The sequence below is a fragment of the Cnephaeus nilssonii genome, assembly GCF_951640355.1.
Source record: "Cnephaeus nilssonii genome assembly, chromosome: 10".
NCBI classification, from domain to species: domain Eukaryota; kingdom Metazoa; phylum Chordata; class Mammalia; order Chiroptera; family Vespertilionidae; genus Cnephaeus; species Cnephaeus nilssonii.
Genome location: NC_137081.1, coordinates 27,435,486 through 27,459,385, shown reverse-complemented (window position 1 = coordinate 27,459,385; position 23,900 = coordinate 27,435,486). Strand labels below are relative to the sequence as shown.

Genomic DNA, 23,900 nt, shown 5'->3' with positions numbered 1-23,900 from the left:
TGTAAAAATACAGAGACTCGATCTCACATTTATAAACAAGCATTTGGATTTGGCTTTCAAAACCACGTGGATGCCTAATGACTATTACTTGGTAGTTGTGACTTTTATTTGTGCTTTGAGCCTTGCGTAATGTTCTTTCCCCCCCTGAAACAGGCAGATTTGGATAGTAGGGCTTATTTTTTTTTATTATCCCCCATTGGGCCTCTATGAGTCATATTCTGGGCATGAACAGAAGTAAACGTATAATGGCACAGCCTCTCTTCGTCCACAGTAACTGGATAAAATAATCTGTAACGTGCAGTGAACATTTTTGCTAAAGGAATTTCCAAAATTGCTTGCAAAAAAAGTCCCTGGCCCTGTCTGGTATGGTTGGAGCATCGACCTATGCACCAAAAGGTTGTGGGTTTGATTCCCGGTCGGGACACATGGGGGTGGCAACTGACCTATGTGTCTCTCTCTCTTTCTCCCTCTTCCTTCCTGTCTCTCTAAAATAAATAAAAGATAAAAATCCCCTGTATCTATCTATAGAGCCTCAAAAATTCTAGTTCCTTGCATATTATAGGAATATTAGGTCAGATTGTGTTCTATCTGGCTAATTGTGAGGTTGTTACCATTTGCATCTGATAATTTAACTTCATCTCTTCCCTGATTTATTTTTACACCCTATAAAAATGATGCTCTTTATGTCTTACTAGAGGCCCGGTGCACGAATTTGTGCATGGGTGGGGTCCCTCGGGGTGGCCTGTGGTGATCAGGCCGAAACCCACAGTCCAATGCCACCTGCTGCTCCTGTCTGTCGCTCCCGCTCATCCCAGCCCCGCTACACCTGCCGAGGGCTTGCACCGCCACAGCAGCGCTTGCCAGCCGTGAGCCCTGCATCTGGCGCCCATCCTAGGGGGGGTGAGGGAGGACGGGATGCGATTGGCCCTGAGGGCGTGTGACGGGACGCCCTTGCTGGCCAGGGATCTGGATCCATCCCGCTGACATTTGCGCCAGTTGTCAGGAACCACCTGGCAGCCGCTTTTATATCATTTCTTCCTTGTGGAGAGTCTAGGGAGGAGAAGTGGCTAGGGTGCCCGAGGCTGACTTCCAGGAGGCCAGTGGCACTGTTGGGATTGTGCCAGGGCACCACTCCATTGGTGCCTGGCCCATTCTCCAGAGATTTGACCTGCAGGACTACTGAGGGAGGGAGTGGCTGCCTCTGGGCTGGTGGGCCGCCCTGACCGGTCGGTCAGCTGAGCAGCGCTCCCCCTGTGGGAGTGCACTGACCACTAGGGGGAAGCTCCTGCATTGAGCGTCTGCCCCCTGGTCATCAGTGCACATCATAGCGACTGGTCGTTCGGTCGCTTAGGCTTTTATATATATAGATTTCTGTATTTCTGTCACTATATAGTTTATATGCATGAAGATACTGTAGAAAATTTTGGAAAACAAGAAAAGAATCAAAGTAATAGTCTGGTTATTTCCATATTACATCAAATTATTTCTATATTTCTATATGACATCAAAGTTTAAGCACATTATGATGTTAGGAGGGGGAGATTCATGCTCTTGTGGTCAGTTTGTATTGGATTAGTGTTTTGTTTGTAGGCAACAATAGAAATAAATGGTTGTTGAGTTGGGACCATCCAGTTTTCTAAGCCTGCATATCAATAACGATGCTGACAAGTATTTATGGGTGGTACTAATTGATAGAGAGAAGGTACTCAGGGCAAGGAAAAGGAAGGAAGGGGGAACGATGCGGGTGAAGGGACAGTGCCCCACCCCCAGGAATTGCATCCAGTGTCATCCAGGCCTGGAGCCACCCAAGTTCACCTTGAAAAGCTTTGGATTATGTTGATTTATTAAACCAGTTGCATCCTGTATCTTACAATAGGGAAGGTACACTCAAACTGCATAGCATGTTGAAGGTTAGGTATATATTTTAGAGTTTTCTGAAGACTATGAGATGAACAGAATTAGAGTTCTCCATGTGAGCCATTCAGATCATTTGGCAGCCAACTAGAACAGTGCACATTACTCAGCTCTGTTTATATGTACACTGTATAATATCTTAAAGCTAACGTCATTGTTTTCGCCTCCTCAGAGTACAGCCTGTTTTGATCTACAGAGGGAGTATTTTTAAAAAGTGGATGTCTAAGAATGTAAACAATTGGGAAGGGAGAGGCAGCTGCGTATGGTTGGCTTTTAATCTTCTGTTCTCTCCTGACTTCTAATGGACAAGGACTTCTCTCCACCTCTTATAGCGCATGGCTCAGGACTCCGAAAGGGGACTTCTTCTGGGTTTTATTTTGGCTTTCTGAATTAAGGGCGGAAAGAAAAGTAAAACTATCCTGGAGCATACCAGATCTTACCCTGGTCCTAGAGGGAAAGGGTTTCTGTTTTATGGGGCCAATAAATGTCAGGCCTCCCGCTTTACCTTTTGGCTCTGTTTGTGTTTGTTTGTCAGAATCTATTAGTCACACCCAGTTGCCTGCATCTACTACTGTCTAGACTCTTTAAGAAATGACAGATTTCACATTTCGTGTTTTTGCAGGAGGGCACACAATAAGGGATAAAAGGGGCTTTTATGATGGCAATCTCTTTCGCAGGCTGTTTCCAGAAGGGAGGGCATTTCTGATAGCCAGGTGCCTATTCTGTGAAATGTTGTTTTAGCTGAGTTAGTTTAGATTTATCAGAATGGCATTTCACTGTGTAATTTCTCATTACCCTTTGTAAACACGAAGCTTACCCCCTGTTTCCTTTTATAAAAAGAACTTTGTATATGCCAGTGGGCTCTATTTAGATGAGAGGTTTGACAACACTTCCACCCCTGCTTTTTATAGCATTGTCTATACATTGTGGTCAAGAGCATGGGTTTTGAATCCCATTTGCCATATTTGCTAGCTTTGAGATCCTTAGGAATTTACTCATTCTTTCTGAACCTTGGTGTCCTGGTCTTTAAAACAGGAATACTAATAAAATCTCAGGATAGTTGTGAGGATTAAATGAAATAATGCACATTAAAACCTGTAAGTTGAACCTGACATGTAACAACTGTTGGCTTTGTTATTGATGGGGAGAGAGAGAGAGAGAGAGAGGTTGACATCAGGAGTGGAGGACACAAATATTATTTGAAAACAGTTAAAATCAATATTAAAATGGCTTTATTTTGTTAGTCATGTTATTTAATTTGTAGCATTAAAAATTAGGTTGAGTTTTCTTTTTATATTTATCAAAAGGAGGAGATAACACTTTCAAAAGGTTAGCAAATGTCCTCTACTTCACTCACTGCCCAGTGTGAGAAAAACTTCACAAAAACTTAAAAGCCCATTTTCTCTTTGGTTGAAATTACCCTTCATCAAGCCGTATGGGCCTTAGAATATGTGCATGAATACATACAATTTTCATATAGACACTTTTTGAGACAGTATAAACAGTTTTTTATTGAGTGCCAATTATGTCTAAAACACTATGATAAACTGAGTTGAAAGTTAGAAATAAGAAACCTCAAGAAGAATTGGGTAAGGGATGGTCATCAAATGAAAATTTATTCAATCTCAGAAAATTAAATTTCATGGCATAGAGTATGGCATGATTCTCTCATGCCTAGTTATAATTTTACCTTGCAGTGAATGAAGTTTAAAAATTCAGATGACAGAAGTCTAGGGTGCTTTAGAATTGCTAAGAATGATCCTTTTTAAACAGTGGATCAAACTATTAAAATGATAAGTTCAAAGCAAAGTAGGAAGCACTGTCATACCCAGGGATAAAATAGTTGTGACTCGGACAGAATTCCACGCGATGGGTGTTATTGTTGGGGTTTTTATGGCACCATTTTTGGGGTGCTCCTTTCTGCAGACACATCAGCAGTATTGCAAAGAGCAGAGAGCATTAATGTCAGGCACCTTCCTTCCTCTTTCAGTTCCTCTTTCTGTCTGTCTCCTCCCATTATGGTTTCTGGTGGCTCCTTGCTACCGAATACAGTGAATTAACTGTTCTATAAATGTTTAATTGTGGGAGCCTGTGCCTTGAGTTTTACAATCACTATCTCATTTAATCTTCACGCCAACCCAATGAGTTGGGCACTTTTAGCACCATTTTACAAGGAAACTGCAGTTCAGTGCCAGTAAGTGGCGCTGGGGGAGCAAGGGTCTCACCACTTTCTGGTGGCTGCATGGATCCCACAGTTAGTGTCTGGCAGGTGATTGCCATTCCTGTTGCATCCCATAGCCCTTGGTGAAATGTGTTCTCACTCTGTCCCAGTTGGTTAGGAAATCAACTCATGTGAATTGTGTGTGAATTGCACTGCACAGGGGTTTGGGAATTGGCTCTTGGGGAGTATCTCTGGCCACATCATCATTTTCCATTCATTTTCTAAAATTATTAGCAAGGTATGCTTGCTTTGCCTGGGCTTCTCTTCCAGACAAGTCATGCTGCAGCTCCTGGGCAGAGCATAGGGTCAGGCCTACTAGTGAATGAACTTGCCATCAAATAGTAAGGCCTGTGCACTGCTGTAACACTTCATTGATGGAGAAAATGGAGTCTCGTATTTTTTTCAATAAATACTGTCAATGTATTTTCTCTTCCTTATGATTTTTTAAATAATATTTTCTTTTCTATAGCTTACTTTATTGTAATAATACAGTACAATACACTTAATATACAAAATATGTGTTAATCAATTGTTTATGTTATTGGTACGGCTTCAAGTCAACAATAGGCTACTAATAGTTAACTTTTGGGGCAGTCAAAAGTTGTACATGGACTTTGGACTGCATGGGGGTCGGGGCCCCTAACTCCCAGGTTGTTGAAGGGTCAACTATAAATTATGTATATTCCTTATTTACAATAAATTTGTAGCCAGCAGAAACTTTTGGGAGTTTTTTGTTTTGCTCTTTGTTTACCCCATCACCTATATAGAGGCCCCCATATTGTGGTTGAATGAGTTGGCTGCTAGAACCTTTGCATTTATACTGAATATCACCCTGTTTTTCTTTTATTAGAATCACTTTACTTTTCTAAATAGTTGGGGCCATTAAAATTTTAAAGACTCATGGTTAGAAAGAATATTACTCTGGGGTGAGGTGATCTCCTGGTCTTACCTCAGTGCTACTACTAACTAGTTTCATGAGCTTAGAATGATGATTCTAACCCTAAACAATAACCAGATGATCAAGCAAGTTCTAATACCAGGCCTGGTACTGCTTTGATTGTTCTGTTTATAGTAATCCATGAACTCTTTCTATGGTAACTTGATCTTGTAGTGGAGGTCACTTATAGAAATGGGAATGGAGCATCTAAAACAGAAATTGGAATAATTATCAACCAGATGCATATTTTGGTTAGCCATTGTACCATCCTCCTTACCACTTTCATAGACTCTCAGGTGGAAAAAAACATACTGTGTTGAATTTTGGTTAAGTTCTCTTTTCATTTCTTGGGTCTCTCCCTGGAAGACATGCCAGTACACCACTAAATGGCCAATGGCAGGGACAAAGGCCACCATGGTGAAGGGTCTCTGCTTATTTACTTACAAGTCAAATGGTTCTCAAGTCACCTTCCTATTGACTTTGTCTGGGTCTGCATTAGAATGGGAAATTGGCAAGGATCTGGTTGCTTTCAATCCTCAGACCTCTGTTTGAAAGACTCTGGGAAGGCTTTGTTTCTACTGAAGTCCTCTAGGGAGGATCCCAGAAGAAATAATGTGGGACAACTCAGTGGCTATGTGTAATGGCCCCATTGGGTACTGCGAATGGTTTGGAAGTGAGGAGGACTCTGAGAGTCGGGGACAGGAAGACAGAGGAGCATCTCAGAAGAACTAAGGTTTGCCGAAACCGCTTTGGCTCAGTGGATAGAGCATCGGCCTGCGGACTCAAGGGTCCCAGGTTCGATTCCGGTCAAGGGCATGTAACTTGGTTGCGGGCATATCCCCAGTAGGGGGTGTGCAAGAGGCAGCTGATCGATGTTTCTAACTCTCTATCCCTCTCTCTTCCTCTCTGTAAAAAAAAATATATATATATTTTAAAAAAATAATAATAAAAAAAAATAAAAAGAACTAAGGTTTGACGTGAACATTTTTGTAGTCATGCTGTGCCTTATATTGTTATGGCAGGAAAGAGTGGAGAAACCAAATGAACAGGTAGGCAGGCCATTGCCCATTAGTGACATGGATTTACGGGAAAAATCTAAGGCAATTTTTATTTTAGTATAATTAAACAAAGTTCATCATAAGGCTGCTGCTTAAGTGTTAATTATAGCCTGTCGCTGTTAGATAGTAATGGTGAAATTGTGTGGTTGGGTTTTATTTTGAAGGCATTTTGTCAGCATCTCAAGCTATGGTGTAGAATGAATAGAACCTATTGTTTTCTTTTTTTTTTTTTTTTAAATATATTTTATTGATTTTCCACAGAGAGGAAGGGAGAGGGATAGAGAGCCAGAAACATCGATCAGCTGCCTCCCGCACACCCCCCACTGGGGATGCGCCCGCAACCAAGGTACATGCCCTTGACCGGAATCGAACCTGGGACCCCTGAGTCCGCAGGCCGACGCTCTATCCACTGAGCCAAACCGGTCTCGGCCTATTGTTTTCTTTGTGTAGTTTAGGGCCACAACAGCTTCCGTAGCTATATTTAAGGAGGTTCTGTTCTTATTGCCATTACATTACGGTTCAATCTGAAAATTTTGTTTTTAACCACCTGGAAATCAACTTTTTTTTTTGTTGTTGTTGTTCATTGCCTGATTTTTAGAATTTAGAACTCTCATTGATGATGATATATGAGTCCTTCCCCCTACCCTGCTATTTTTCTTCAAGTTTAAGTTTAGGAAGAACAGACCTAAAAGTGTCTTCCTGAGAAGACATCTTATATTTAGAAACAGCAACTGGAATTTCTATCTTAGTCTCTGTTTTGTTTGTTTGTTTGTTTTGGTAATAAATTGGGTATTTATTTCATAGAGTAAAAACAAAACAAAAAAACACCTCTAGGAAGCAGTATTCTGACTTAGGAGTAACCACTTAGAGAGCAAAGTTAGTGCATTAATTGTTAAAATTTGACTAATTCTGGAACAGAAGAGACCTGTTTCTTGATTTTTTTAAAATTTATTTTCACTCCTAGATATTTGAGGGCAATGAGCATGACTAAGAGTCACTAGTAACGTAAGTAAAGTGTCTCTTGTTCATAGTGTCCTTCTTTCACTGAGTTTAAGGATCTTGAATACTAGATATTTTCTCCATTTTATTGAATTGTGCAGGCAAATGAGGTCAAATGACTTGTCCAAGACCATATGGAAACTACTGGCTACACTGGGCGAAGATACCAACCTGGGAGCAATTAAATACATTCTCCACGGGGCTGCTTTTCTTTGTGTGGTCTGGACAGGGGCAGGATGTCCATGCTACTCTTCCTCAGACGAGTGCCTGATAGTCTCCGCTTTCTAGTCATTGCTTTTCCATTGCATCCAGAAGGTTCCTGTTTCCTTTGCAGGGGTGACATATGAAAACAGGCCAGGACTGGTTCGCCACATTGACTGGATACTGCAGAGGGAAAGGCTGTGAGCATGGGGAGGCGCCCAGAAGGACTCTGAACCCATGGGTGACAGTCAGAAATCAAGGACACCCTCAGAACAGGAATGTCTCTCCCCTCACTCCTCCCTGGAACTGGCGTGGACCCCAGAAACAGTGAACAAGTGTGTTTGGTGGGTTCAGTGGACAAGCATATTTGGTGGCTTCTTCTATTTCTGCAGCTGAAGGCATGGTTTCCCAACCTCAGCACCAGGGACACGTTGGGCCAGATAATTCCTTGTTGCAGGTGGCCTTCTGTGCATTGTAGGATGCAGTGATATCCCTGGTCTCTACCCACTGGGTGCCAGTAACATCTCTCCCACCTCACTCCAACCCCAGTTGTGACAACCAAAAATGTTTCCAGGCATTGCCTTGAGGGGAGACATTATTGTTACCCCTGCAAATTGAGAACTGCTACTCTAAAGATTTAGTGAAATGCTTGGAGGCGGGATGAGCACTGTTCAGCTGAGGTTCAGGTGGCTCCTGCCTGGCGCTCCAGTGGGCCTGAGGGTCACCTTCACAGATCCCGTTTCTCTCCCTGGGGACTGTGATGCCCTCAGGATCACTGATAAATATTCCCAGTAAGGATCCCTCAGTTAAGAGTTGTCACCACCTCTAGATTAAGAATTTAGCACAACTGTCCTCAGGATGCTTCTAGGGAAGCCAGGCAACCAGCTCAGCACCCGACAACACGATGCGTTTTAATTCAGCATGCTTAATTCAGTTAGTTAGGGAACTTTCCAGAAAACGTCACTCTTCAAATTAAAAAGAAAAGGTCTGAGATGTTAGATAATGGAGAAGAGAGAGCTGAACAAGAGTAAAAGTGAAAATGAGACTTGAACCAGCTGATGTGGCTCAATGGTTGAGGGTCATCCCATGCAATAAGAGGTCACCCGGTTCCATTCCTGGTCAGGGCACATGCCTGGGTTGCGAGGCAGGACCCCCAGTAGGGGGCATGCAGGAGGCAGCCAATCGATGTTTCTCTCTCATCAATGTTTCTCTCTCCCTCTCCTTTCTTCTCTAAAATCAATAAAAACATATTTTAAAAAGAAATAAAGAAAGTGAGACTTGAGAGATGAAAGCAAGGGACCAGGAGCTTTGGGGTCAGCTGGTGAAAGGTCAAGCCCTTTGTCAACTAGAATTTTGACTCCTTACTTGAGACAATAAAGAAGTGTTTGCAGTTAGTTAGAAATCTACCCCATTGTCTGTTTCAAAGACCTTAGAAAAGCATGCAGTGTATACATTGTCTATTATCTCAGATTATCTTTGCGATTTTCCCCCTCCTCATCCAGCTGCCAACCATTAGACGTGTGCATCTGGCAGCAATTTCAGTATTTCGTCAAGTTACTTAGGCGGCATTGACTGGCTGTGTCACACTCCCGTTCAGTTTCTTCAGATGAGAGATTGGGAAAAGAATTCGGAAACAAAAGCCACCCAGTTCCTCCCCCAACAATTAGAAACATGCTTTAGAGCTTGGAAATGGTGCACAAGAATCTCACTGAACTTCCATTTAAGCCTAGTCATGAGAATTCTTTGTAAATTATTTCATGTAGCATCATAAGTCTTTCGTTAGCTACTTAGAAAGGGTGTGTGGGGAGGGGGGCTTTAAGCATCTAATTTCTTCTGGGAAAGCAATCGAAATGGCCTTTCCACCGTGCCTCTGTAGACAGCATACATTTAAGACCTCACAAAGATATGCTCATGCTGTCTATCCAAATGGTCAATTCGTGCTGGTTTCTTTGTAGTTAGGTAAATCTTTTTCTGAAATTGTGTCACACAATTATATATTTAGCTTTGTTACCACCACTTTTTCTTTTTGTTCTGGCACTTTCTCCATATCTACCTTCTCTCTGAAATAACTTTGTCTCTCTTCCCAAGTCACAGTCTCACCTTGACTTCAGCTTCAGTCCTTTGCTGTCATCTGGTCTATGGCTTTCTTCTTGCTTGCTAGTTTTACCAGGGCATTTTTGGCTGGTATGTATTCAGGTATCCAGAGAAGATAGGAGATCTAAGGATTTCTCCTTTTATTTTTTATTTTTTAAAATATATTTTATTGATTTTTTACAGAGAGGAAGGGAGAGGGCTAGAGAGTTAGAAACATTGATGAGAGAGAAACATCAATCAGCTGCCTCCTGCACACCCCCTACTGGGGATGTGCCCGCAACCAAGGTACATGCCCTTGATCGGAATCGAACCTGGGACCCTTGAGTCCGCAGGCCGACGCTCTATCCACTGAGCCAAATTTGTTTTGGCTCCTTTTTTTTAAAAAATATGTTTTTATTGATTTCAGAGAGGAAGGGAAAGGGAGAGAGATATAGAAACATCAGTGATGAGAGAGAATCATTGATTGGCTGCCTCCTGCAAACCCCCACTGGGGGGTTGAGTCCAACCTGGGCAGGTGCCCTGACCATGAATTGAACTGTGACCTCCTGGTTCATAGGTCGACGCTCAACTACTGAGACACACTGTCTGGGCAGGATTTATCCTTAATAAGTGTAGTTACAATAAGAGTTGATGTTTGAGGACTTGTTATTTATCAAGCACAATGACAAGAACTTTTCATGTATTATCTCATTTCACCTCAGTGATAACCCCATGAAATGGGTACTTTTACCCCCACATAACAGATGAAAACATTGAAATTTAGTAGGGTTAGTCACTTGCCTAAAATGACAAAGAACAAAACAGTGAGAGGAGAGATCATCTAATTATCTTAGTCTCATTTTAAATTTTCACTTGAAAATAAGTTTTGAGTCAAAATTGATCAGTCTTTATAAAGCATAACAACCATGAAATAGCTCCATCTTCATTCTCAAAATAACATGTTTTGGATTGTTTTCTAAATTGCATTTTAGAAATCAAAATTGCATACAGGTTACTCACATATCACTTGGCTAGTGGCAACTCAAGGGAAGCACACATTTATTGCATTACTTTATTGCAAGCAACATTATAGCTTGTCTTTAATGTAACCCAGTTAAATAGTGGTCCCACCTGTAATATAGGATGGCTGGTACAGTTTTCCATCCTCTTTAACATTGACTTTTGTTTAAGAATTGCTCTCATAGCCCAGAAATCTTTTATGACTTGCATTTCTTTAACAAGAATTCTTAAGGTGAAACGAATGAGACCCTGTGGGTTGAATACATTTGAAACATACTACCCTATACTTATATATTTGTGAGCAGTTTCAGTTGGTTTCAAAGAGTGTTCTTTTATTATTTAGACAACTTACAAATAAAAGAAAGAACAGCTCGCTTAACTTCAAAGACTCCTGGATTAAATTCTTCCCAACATTTTCCTCTTGGTATCTCAAAGCAAGAAGAAAGACATAGGCTAAAACCTTTTTGTTCGTGATTTATGATAATGGTTTCCAGGAGAAGTTAATTAGGTGCGTGTAGTAGGGAACGTCTTCTACTGAGCTTGAACTTCCTAGGAACAGTTGGGAATGGTTCTGTCCTCTGGTAAGCCGGTTTAATGACCAAAAAACCTACAGCAAGGCAAGCAGGGCCACACAGCTGAGGTACCTCGTGATTCCTTGTAAAGATGCTTGTTCAGTTCAGTACATTTTTCTTGCATTACCAAATTCTTCCATAAAGCCAACCACAGCCCATATTATCTGTGACTCCAGCTAAAACTTGTGGTGAGTAGGAAATAGATTAAACATAGGTTTTCCCTTTTCCCCAGCTGCCAAAAGTGATGTCAGGGGTGTTAACGATCCTTACCTCAGCCTGCTGCAGACCCAGGGCCTCTGTGCAAATGCTGTTCTCTCCTCTAGTTCCCGTGCCATCACTGAAAAGTTGTTGATAGTTGATAAGAAACAATTGGATAGCAAGACCATTACTCAAATGTAAAGTCAGGCACTTGCTCTCTTGAAGCAATTTGTGATAGGACTCCAGGGAGTGGGCAAAGAATGCAAAACCTATTTAGTGTTTTAACAGAAAAAGTAAAGGCAGTGGTAGCAGATCTGCTGGGTTACCTTTTGCCTAATTGCAGAATCGGTGTTGCAAACACTTTTTACCATCTCAACATCCCATTGTAAACTAAGTTGTGATCTGAATTTCAATCCACTGGTTTGTATCCAAGTCAGACCGATAAAAACCTGTATCCTGTATTGCTGAACATTACAATAAAAAAACGGATGTGAAATGACAATATAAACCTTCAGAAATGGAATGTAATTCCTCCGAGGGAGAATACCACAGACGTAGCTCCCGTGAAAGCCGAAGAAACACTGACTTTTATGACTTTCTTACTCAGGTAGGGAAGATCATATCTTATTACCTTCATGTCTTTGAGTAACAGGTTTATTTGGGTTGAGCTCTGTGAAAATTAAAGCTTCCTGTCCCACAGCGCGTGTAGTCTGACTTGAAGTGTGGAGGGATTGTTTTTCTGAGTTCCTCCACCTTGACCATTGTGAACATGGGGACATATGATCATTTTAAAAATATATATTTTACTGATTTTTTACGGAGAGGAAGGGAGAGGGATAGAGAGTTAGAAACATTGAAGAGAGAGAAACATCGATCAGCTGCCTCCTGCACGCCCCCTACTGGGGATGTGCCCACAACCAAGGTATATGCCCTTGACTGGAATCGAACCTGGGACCCTTCAGTCTGCAGGCTGACGCTCCATCCACTGAGCCAAACCGGCTAGGGCCATATGATCATTTTGATAGAAGAGAGATTTGAGCTGTTTTGACTTACCTCTGGAGGGGCTGTTATGGTGTTGAACCCTATCTGCTTTATCTTTAAATTATCTTCTGCTTGATCAGCATGCTCTTGGTTAATAAAAAGAATGGGAAACAACTAACGTGAATATTCTTTGGCTTAAAAGATTTCTGGATGTTTGTTCAGGTTTCCTTAATCTATCATTGACAGAATACATTTAGTTGTTGAGAACCATATGTTGTTGTTGCTGTTGTAATCTGCCTTCTCCATAAGCCCCTAACCCTCTTGAAATGTTTCCAGACCACGCCCCCCACCACCCTTGGTTGCTGAGGAAGGAGAAACACACATGCTGACAGAAGTCACCCCCGTGGACCACAGCGGGAGCCCACAGGCTTGGTGTTGATGGTCTCTCTTCGGTCACTCCCTCTCTTTTCTCCTTTTCATAATACGTGTGTCTTTCTTCAGTGGTGGTCTCCTGAAGTCACCAGCCCTGCCAGAAGGTCTTTCAGTGGGACAAAGGGGTAACTGGAGCGAGATGGCCTCTCACATGTTGGCAGCTCTGTCTGAATTTTCTTCCTTGGCAACCCTGCGCGCTGGAGGGGCCGGCCAGCAACCTTGTTATTTCCACCATTCCTCTCCCATGTGACTCGCACCAGGCAAAAGTGCTATTTAAGCAGCTCTGCTGGCTTGGCTGGTCTGTTAGCCTTTGCCATTTACGACCATGAAACCAAGTCTTTCCAGCTCAGTTCTGGCCTGTTTTTTTTTTTTTTCAAATGTTGGTTTCCTTTCGTTAGCTAAAATGGCTTTCTCCTTTCAACAAAAGTAGCAAACATGTTGGTCTTACCTCTAACTTTAGGTCTTCAATATATATTTTTATTATTATTATATATAAATTTTCAGTGGTTATGGTCTTAAGGCTTTAAATCAGCATGCTTTAAAAAAAGTAAGCAATGCTTTTTCAGGACTTAGGTCTGTCCTTTCCCAAAGCCTCAGCTTCTCACACCTCCCAGCTGTCCCTTGTGAAAAGCAGAGATTCTCCCCTTGTCCCAAACTTGAAGCTCTTCTTTCCCTTCACCTTGGTTGATGTCCACAGCTAGCAGAGTTGTGCTGATAATGCTGCTTTCTCCCTAGGTGCTATCGTCCAAGCCACCTGGTGGTACCCAAGCTCTAAGCCAGGAATTCTTTTAATGAGGGGTTTCACAGTCCATCAGATGAATCAGTGGTCTGGTTTGTCCACCTGAGATTGCAAGGTTGTGAATGTTAAAATGAGGAACACCTATGCACTCCCAGAATCATACATATTTAATAAGAAAAACAAAACCACTGGGCCCATTGGCCAGATTTCAGGTATGCTTAAAAACAGAGTACTTTTGCAGTGTTTAATAAGGTGTTTTATTAATATGTAAGCATTCCAAATGACTTGATCAGCTCTAAATGAGTGGTGCCATGAATTAATTGCATCAGCATCAGTGAGGGAGCTGGAGAAATGAATTGTGGTGATGGTAGCAGTTTGCAGTTGATTATAATTGTGTGAAATAAGAAATAAGCAGACCTGGGAAGATAAGTTATAGAGAGATGTCCCAGGTGCCATGCTCAGCACCCTGCAAAGGACAGAGTGACCCATGGACGTCTGCTCTCATTCCTTTCCACTTTTTCTCCCCTCCTGGTTCTTGCAAATACGAGGCCTGTGTCATTCCCCTAAGGACTTAGGCTCTTGGAAACTAAAGCCAGGAAGACAGAGGCTATTTCTACTGTCAATCTGCCATACTTCTGCCCCTGCACAATGGATTGGGAGTATGAGAAAGGGATAGAATACCTAGAGGGCTGAAAAAGTTGGTTAGCATTCCATAGATTTTCTCATCACAGAATTTTTTTTTTAAGAGTGGGAATGATCTAAACATGATCAAAATATTATTTTCCTCCCCTATTTAAACATTTATTATTATACTATAATTTATACTCAAGAATTTTTCTGTATTATACTCAAGAATGTTTTTTTAAGTCACAGCTGTTTATATTAAGAGAAAGAGAAATATGCTGTTTTAACACGTTTCTTTAAGAGGAGGAATTTATTTATACGAATTTTTCTAGTTGAATCAACAATATAAGATTTCAAACAATGATCTCCTTTGAAGAAAAGTCATTACTGTAGTCATCTTTTTTCAAGCATAGTTGGATGAGGAAGAGTTACTTTCTGACTAAATTTGACAGTCGCCAAGCAGCTTATAATATTTTACTCCAATTTTCTTATTAAAGTAGAAACTGTTAGTTATGCTCTAACCAGGTATTTGTAACTGTGTTACACTTGACTCAGCAAATTGGCAGGAAGTTTCAACACATTTAAATACAAGATAAAAGCTATTAATCAATGGCTTTGACTAAAAATGCATTGATGAAAGAGGGCTGATCACTTCATTGTACTTATAGGCATAACCTTGGGCTGCTTTCAGCTGCTTTCACAGTGAAGACTCATGGGTAGGCTGACAGTGTGAAAGGCAGCTGTAGCTTTGTTTGTTTTTCAGCTGTAGTAGGCATGGTTGAAGTGGGTCCCATCCAGAATATGTAAATTCCTACCGGATGCACTAATGCAATAAGCCATAGGTCTCAAGTAGCATTGCTCAAGTGTTGACTTACTAGTATTTGATCATGCTTCAGAAATTACATTTTTCATTACTGGCAATAGGATTGGGTGGGTTTTATCTTACAAGAAGACACACGGAAGGGTACAGTCGATGCTGGCGTGGTTGTCAGAATGTAATTTCCAGCCACTAAATCTCATGACAGGTGCTTCATATTTCTGGGCTCCCGAGTTATTCCCCAATGATGTAACTAGAGAGAATGTATCATAGTAGCATTACCATTTGCTATTTGCACAGCTCTTCTGCAAGGAAACATTTTGCTTTTTTATGTCCAGTTTATGAGTGTCACAAATGAGTTTTTGGATTTGTAAAACATCGTAGTGATATTCGCCTTGTATGGTTGATGTGAGTCAGTTGGGGTTGTACATATAAAGTGCATTAAATATACATATACCGATATTTTGCTTTTTAGTGCATATCACCATCCTTATCATTGCATTTTTATTTGTCACACAACAGATGTTTGTTGAATTAAATGACTGCAGGAGCCTAGTATGGGTATTGTGTGTGGGGGGGTTTTTTTTTTAAACAAATTCCTAAATTACAAAAATGCATGATCTACATGTTTACCTCTGTTCAAGTGAGTTCCTTTATTCGAGCTCAGCCCTTCTTGATTACGTGTGTGTAGAGGCAGGGATATCGGCAGCTGAATTTAAGTCTGTGAAGCACATGCTAAGGTCTGCCTGTAATGTTATGAGAGTTCCTTTCCAACAAAACTATCAGGGCAATTGTGAACAGCTCTGTTTTGGGAACTTCAATTTTGGAGTCCTTTGGCTTTAGATAATACCTCTCTGGGAACCATTACCCAGCTTAATCAGCCCCTTTATTCACCATATTTGGCTCTCAAAGCTTTTTGGCTGTCTCCAAAGATCAAATAAGCCTTTGAAGGACAAGACTGGCTGCTATAGAGACCATTCAAAAGAATATACCCACGGCTGAGAAGGCAGTCGCAGAAAAAGAAATGGGAACTTGAGAAGGCATTCCAAAAATGCCCCGAACAATGGCTGCTTGATTGAAATAAGTATTACCCCAAGGTGGCTGCAGTGAAAGGCAGTTCCCACTGAGGGATGTCTGTTAAAAATCCATGTCATTACTCTGTAGCTAAACTTTATGTATATTTACACACACACACACACACACACACACACACACACACACACACACACACTTGTACGAAGATAAACAGATGTGAACTTCAGACGTTCCCTTGTAAATGTCTCCCCATCTCTATGGCCTGTTTATAGCCCTCCATTCCCATTCCCTCCTAGTCGGGATTACCTGTCAGGTGCTTTCACTTTTATATACACTCCTGAGTTGATGGCACCGGTAGGTACCATTAGTGGCTGAGACATGTGTTGATCAGGATTCATGATAAAGGGCTTTGAAAACAGTATGCTAAGACTTTGGAGGGAAGGTAGATAGTGGAATTGATATATCCTTTTGTTTCCTGCTCTTTGAATAGACATGTTGGTGGGAAATTGCAGGGATGGGTTCAGAGTGCCCCAAAGCAGCAGATTCCCACCACTGGTGACGATACAGATTTTTCTCTTCTCATCGGGCTCCCAGTCTCCTCCTTTCTGCATCCATGCAGATCTGGCCCATGTGATGACAAGACAGGACCTTCACTTGTCCTTCATTTCACATGCGGCAGTGTGTTGGTCTCAGCCCTTTAATAAAGTGTGGCATTCCTACCTCATTTTCAGCCCAGCACTGTGAAACTGTGTTAGTTAAGCTGTACCTAGATACTCTGGTAGGAACATTCTGATAGACCACAGGATAAGTTCAGGAGAAACTTGAAACTAAGAGATCTGTAGACCATTCTCTGGGGGTCGTGAGAGGATGGGTTAGCCTTTCACTTGTAGAAACCATGCAAAGTCAATCCTGTTTCTCTGGCAATTAAGGGATACCCTGGAGTGCCTTTTTGTTATGTGTTGTCTGCTTGTCAACACTTTATAATAGGCCATTTACCTATTTAGGGGTAGAGTTAATATTTTAAAATAAACCGAAATCTCCTCATAAAACTGAGGTCTCATTTGGTAAATTTCAATCTACCTGAGCCACTATGTAAACAGTGAATGCTGACTGATCTCAGCCATACCCTCCTTCAAGAGGAAAGTGAGAAAAACAAAACAGCTATATTGCTCAACATTTTTATTGTGTGAGTTTCAGAAGCCATCACTGTCCTTGCAGCTGACATTGGTTATCACCGCTGCACTCTGATCATAACACAGAGTATATCCTTGCTATCCTTATACTTAGATAAAGGTGTCTTGACCTGCCATTCAAGGCTCTTCCCCATCTATCCCAATCTGCATTTGTAGACTTAACTCCTTCTACCCCTTTTCAGATGCCTCATGCTCCAATGAAGCCACATTCTTCACTGGACCTGTTGGTCCATGGCTGGGCCTTGTTTCATTATGTGCTTTCAATGGAGTGTGCTTTGTCCCTATCATTCATTCAGCTCATATTTAGTGAGTACCTGCTATGTGCCAGCCCTTTTGCTGAGCTCTGGAGATGCAACTGGAAGCAACATAAACATAATCCCTGTGTCCACATCCCCAAGGTGTTTTTGTCTTCCAAACCAAACCAAGTGTATCAGTGAGGTACTTCCCTTCTATTCCTAGCTAAAGTAGCCTTTCCCTCCTCCGTGCACCTAGAGCTTTCTTCCTGTGCATCTACCGTGGAATTCACCCCTTTCTACTCTGCATTCTATCTCTTTGTGAATGGAGCTTCCTTTCTAGAATTTCTAGAAAGGAGGGCCTGTAGCACAATTCAGCTTTGTATTCTCCATAGTATTTAATGCAACCATTTTACTAATTCAACAAGTTTTTATTAATTAACTGCTCTATTCAGGACATTCTATAAATGTTGATATTTATAGAGAACTATAGAATGCATGAAAAATATGCGTGCCAGAAAGACTCTAATGTTGATACTTGAGAACCTAAGAAGCTTTTATGAGGTTGAAAAGGTGGATCCACTCATTGGAGGGGATGGGATAACGACCCTTGAGGTCTGCCTTCTTGAATTGCATAAAAGAAATGTGCTTCTACCAGAATAACTTATTCTATTCGACCTAAATCAGAATCTTTTTTTTTTTAAATTTAATGATTAACTTGGTCTGTTTTGCTCGGGTTTCCTTTTGTGCCTAAAATGCTCATGTCGAACAACAGCACGTTAAAACCCGATTTCAGATTTTGTAATGGTAAGCCTTGTGACTTCAAATTCTAAAATTTGCAGATGCCTTTTAACCAAAAGAAGATTCATCACAGCTCCACCGTTACCTGCTTGCCCTATTTTGTTGTAGTTTTCCACAATAACTGTAATGTACATTTTTTGTTTTGATCGTAAGAACATCAAAGCGCTGTGTATTTTTGTGTTGCTAAGCCTCTGAAACCTCCAAATCACATTGATTTGTTTGCTGACTTAATATTGACTACTTTGAGTTTGTGATTGCTTTGGACTCTTGCATTTTGAGAGAGAAAAAAAGAAGTTAAATACAGATTGTTGATTTTATTTAAGCACACAGTACTGTTTGTGCCTGTGACTTCAGTTCATCTGATATGATAGGCCTTCTTTTTAAAAGCAAAACCCTAACAACTTCAGGGTTTCATATGACAATCCTAAAAGATCAGATGAGCTAACTCCTTAACATGTGCTGCAAAGGTTGAGAATGGGACCCTGCAGGCCTGACACATCACCGATGGGTGGTGGGGCAGTGCAGCAGGTGGTTTTGTAAGCTTGGCTTGGTGGGGAGTAGAAAGAAACTGATCTCCAGAGTATGATGAGAAAAGAGAAATGATTTGACCTTATTTGTATTCCCAGGTTTCTCCCAATAAGTCATCCCAGATTTATCCGAACCATCCCGGAGCTGAGTGTTCGGCCAAGATGAGGGGAACCAGTAGCATGGTCTCCTGGAAAGAGCTCTGGGCCTTGGAAATAGGAACCCGAGTTCGAGGGTTGATTGTGACTGACTTTGCCTCTCTATCCAGGTTGACTTATTCTCTAGTAGTAAGTGATGTCCAGGTGCCCAGGTGATGAATTCTTTCCTTTTCTTTTTCAGAATGAAGACCTAAATGACCTCAGCAAATCCTCCTCTAACTCATGGGTACCCAGACTCGAACTATTTCATGATTCACAACCAGGACCTCACATCTTCCTCCTCTGTAGATGGTACGATGCATCCATTTCAGTTTGTTTACTTTACAAATCCTCAGGAGTCCGTTGACTGAACTGCACGTTCTTTATTGTGCCAAGCAAAAAAAGCACTGTGACACCAGGACAATGAGTCTGCATAAATTTCATCTTCAACCTTAAGGACTTAGCTGGCCACATGAGCTGCTGTGCCCCCCACCATGCTGCGAGAGAATGGGTTTCCTCTCATCGCCATCTACACGATACATTTCATCTGCTGCTGAAACTGTGCGACAGAGCATCGTTGTAAATTATTTCACACAAAACAGTTCGCGTTGGGTGGAGAGCGTGTTAAATATTTAACATAGGTTTTGATTTATATGTGTAATTTTTTTAATTAAAATGTAACTTTTCTTACAGCGCACATTTTTTTTTTTTTTTTTTTTTTTTGGATGTGGAACTGAGGTATGCAATGTTCTGTTGTAAAGAGTGGAGCAAATGCTTAAAACAAGGCTAACAAGAGTAGACTAGGGTACGGCCCTTGTTTTAAGATTGTAACTCAGAAAAATAATATAAGAATCATAGTGCCATAGGTGGTTCTCAATTGTATAGTTATATTTGCTGATACTATCTCTTGTATTATAGCCCTGGTGTTGAGCTGAGATCCTTACAAGAATTGATCTGAATTTTGTATTTTTCCTGTAAGGCAATAGGCCATGTTAATTGAACTGAAGAAAGGTATATAGTCTACTGGGTATTTTCGAGTGTCAGCTTAACATTGGCAATTGAATGGAAGCCGAAAGATAAGAAAAGGAAATCAAAGTCTTCCATTGTACATACTGTACAGAGAAGGAGACATGGGCAATCCCTTCAAATCAAAAGTTCTCTTTGGAATGAACAATGTGGGTGTTTGTAAATTCTGGAAATTTCTGTCTATTCATAATAAACTAGAGACTGTTGATCTTTCCTTCTCCCCTTCCCCCACTTCTGTAAGCTTCCTGCTACATTGCACCATTTTCTTTTGTGCACACATTAAGATGTTTCATTTCCTACACTGTCTCAAGAAAGATACTAAGACAAGTGAGCTTGTCTTTAATTTCTAACCAGAAATTAAAATTCCAGAAACTGTTTCATTTTTTAATTTTTTTTTTGTCATGACCAGAGGTACATGCCACTTTCTTTAAGAGCTTATCTCATGCTTTCTGAGAACTTCCAGTGTTTCATGATTTAATTGAATGCAATTTGGCCCATTTGCCCTTGTGGGTACTAGGCTATTAGTGATTAGTTAATAAAACCCAGTGTACAGAGAGCCCACCAAAGCTTAATGACCAGCTATTGAAATATCTTGCCAGCAGTGAAAATGTTAATCTTTTTTCTTCTTTGGCAAGTACTCATATCTTGGAATTTTTCCTTTGGAAACAGAAAATGGCAATGAACAGACTTAAAGATATTGCCTACAGAGTTTTGAACCTTTTTGCCGGGAAACTTCCTATAAATTAAGTGAGTAGTGCCAATATCAGGCTCCCTCGGAGTCTGTGTAAACTCTGTATCAGAATTTCCCAGCCCTACTGTTGATGTAGCAACGTTTTATTTTTTGTAGAATTGTGTTCCCTGGGCAGGGGTGGGCTAAAGGAAAGAGCCAGGGTTGGGGGTGCTGTACTCAAAAGGGAGGGGAGATAAATGGAACCCCTTACACTGCTGAGGCCCGTGTTACTGTTAATTCAACTGGATGGCCTGTACCTCACAGACTGTTGTACAATGTTCATTGTTGCAGATTCTAATCATTTGCATGCTCATCAATTTCTAAGATAAATAGGTCCGTAGTCGTAAGAATCCATTGTTTTCAAGGAACTTGCTAAATTACATCATTTCCTATTAGGAGAAAACACTACCAATTATAAAAATCTGATAAGAACTTTTTTTTTACTCTTTTATGAAAAACACTTTGTGGTCAAACTAACTTTCATTTTTCAAGTATTCTGACTCATACTCTTGCTAGTGTAGGAGACAAGTAGGCTATCCTGCTCTTTCCAAACAGAAATCAATGAACAAAGTCAGCCCCTATCGTTTTCCTGTCAAGCTGGTTATTATTTCTCAAGGAACCTAAACGTTGATTATTACCGAGATACCTCTGCATGTGGAATTATCAACTAATTCTAGATGAGAATAGAAATGAACAGACTGGAAAACCCCATCTCGTGGTGTCTAGTTCTCTGATGTTTTGTTCAGTTAAATAGCATAAGGGTAGACATTCTTATCTAAGCTGCTTCTAGTGGTCCCTAAGCTGGGTTTGAAAGTGCTATCAAATTTCACCGATTTGAAACTGGAAGTTGCTGGTCTTTGAAGGGGGAAAAAGGGTTGATCTTGAGCAGCTGCTGAGTCCGTGTGTTCAGTTCCTGTTGGGGAGACTTGGCTTTTATCCATTTCAAAGTATTTGTAGGCCAGCTAAAAGCTCACGTTAATGGGGATTCAGGTGGCCTCTGTTTATAAGTTACTGGCTTTTTCTTCATGAGACCACTTTCATAGCATTCTTTTTTAGAGACTTAGGCAGAGTTTTAAAATTTTTCCTTTGTGGAGAGAACAAATATATTTCATGACTTTGATGATAGCTTCGTTCTGGGCCAAAAAAAAAAAAAAAAAGGTTCTAGAACCAGCTAGAAGTGAAGAGAATCCATTAATGATCAACCGCCTGAGTCAATACTGTACCGATGTTACATTGGTGGCTATTTCTTGCTCACTTTCAAAGGTCAGGGACTCTTGACTAATCTAGGTTGACTGCAAATGTTCATTTACTAAAAATCATCTAGCCAGAGGTGGAGTAAAAATCATCTAGCCAGAGGTAGAGATTTCTAACTTTTCCTTCCCTGACTATTGTTTCCTAGCTAGTTATCTTTTAAATGTGAGACAGAGTGTTAAGAAACAACTGTACTATACTGTAAGAAACAGGGTTGTGCAATCCTGGAGCTCTGTTGTGTTCCTGAATGCAATGTGCCATGTAGTTGAAAATTTTAGTTTTATTTACTAGAGGATGTTGAAGATGGGGGAGGGGTGCTCATTGTCCACTGACACGAAAGAGCCATGAGAAATGGGATGGCTGTGGAGTGCTCCAAACGCTTTGGCAGAGCTCCGTGGGTCAGTCCATCACATGAGGAGGTGTTGAAGCCCCAGACACTGTGGGAATTAAGACCTTGATTGGGGAGAGACAGAACCCTTTGGAAGGCATGTGAAGGAGGATGGATGGAAGCCAAATATGAAATCGCTTCTTTGCAATGACTTGACAGGGGAGTTGAGTGTTCCTAGGACACGGTGAATGCTGGTTGGCGGTGATGCTGCATTCATATAGGCTGCTGAGAAACCAGAGAGGAAAACGCATGAGCTGCTAGGGATATGAAGAAATGTGACATTGCCAATACTAAGGAAAGACCTCTCGTCTGTGACCTTTGCTATGGAGAGCATAAACAACCTTCTTGTAGTTCGTAGAACATCAAGGGTTAAATGCTGGTGCCTGTGGCCACTTCCAAAGCCAAGACAGAGAAAACCTTGGAGGTCCTCCCAGAGCTCCATAATCCATCCCCTAATTGTAGATAGAGAAAATGTGAGGTATCCCTCCCTCCTTGTAACCAGAACATCATGTAAGTGCTGGGAGGAAGTAGAAGGATATTGAAGGTGTTTCACCCTAATCTTAAGGAATTTCAGTAATAAGGAGCTTCTTATGAGCTTATAAGATTAGAAACTGTATGACTTAGCTGGGGAGTTGTCTTCCTTTCCTGGTTTGTTGATGACTTGGCATGTGTGATGTATATACCAAGAGATCTGGTGTTTTAGACTTTTGCCATTCACCCTGCATTTCAGTTTCTCTCTTTGCTTAAGTGATTAATTTCCCCAGTGTTAACCAATATACCACAAGATAGGACAAATACAGTGAACAGGAAAACTTGCCTGTATTTGTATAGACATTTTTAGTGCTAGGGCTTTTGTTGTTTTAGAACATTTCTACTGGATTAAGAATGTAGTTCCTGGGACAATTTTTCTTGCAAAGCTCTTTCCTTACACCTCTTGGCTACAGGGTGGGCCAAATTAAATAATATATATTTTTTTCATTTCATGTATGTGCAGTTTGGTTTATCATCTGAAGATGGTGGTGCTGCTCATGGTGCTACTTCATCTGTGTATAAAAGGACCAAGCATGGTCTGTATTGCTACCAAAACATTTATTGTATATATGTGTATAACATGCATTATGTATATATGTAACGGGTACCAGGCCAAGTATATATTTTTATTTAGAAGTGTTTCACTTTTCCAAGTTTTCTTTAGAGTGTTATGCTTATTTTCAGTTTTTTCCCCCTGATTCTGTCTGGTACTTAGAACTGTAGTGTCTTCATCGTTAATTAAAGAAAACTGTCTAAATGAATTCGCAGATGTGAATGCTAGTGATCCTTAATGTCTTTGATTATGGGACATAAAACAGAAACTGCCAATTACATTTTGCTGGGGTGTTTGAGTCAGAGCAGTGTACACTGTTAACATACTTTAATAAATGATTTTGAAACAGATAGGTTGCCTTCACCCTATCCCTCTTCAGTTGGCTTTCAGTGGCCAACAGTATAAAGAAAACGACCCCTGAAAATCTGTGAAGCTACTTGTGTTGCTGGTGGTGCAATGGGAAGAGGGAGGGGGAGGAAAGATGTGTTCAGTTGAGAGGCACTAGAAGGGCCTGGTCGACCTCCAATGTGCAGAGATCCCCAAGAGTTGATCAAACACAGATGGTCACTGAGGGGACCTGGGGTGGGCGGGGCCTACCTTGCTGACCCTTTCCTAGGTCCCCAGTGCTGCTCATCCATGTCAGCTGATGGCACTGAGTAGTAAGGCAGGGAAACGGCATTGCTCAGCCCTGGCTATATGTCTGCATCGTCT

General features: G+C 41.1%; 1 protein-coding gene across 1 annotated transcript in view; it reads left to right on the top strand.

Annotated features, from left to right (window-relative positions):
* IRS1 (insulin receptor substrate 1) overlaps nt 1-23,517 on the top strand; it is a 59,058-nt gene extending 35,541 nt beyond the window's left edge. Inside the window, exon 2 of the mRNA XM_079782408.1 lies at nt 18,913-23,517. The gene's annotated coding sequence lies outside the window, so the exon portion shown is untranslated. The remainder of the gene's footprint in view (nt 1-18,912) is intronic.
* The last annotated feature ends 383 nt before the right edge of the window (nt 23,518-23,900 follow it).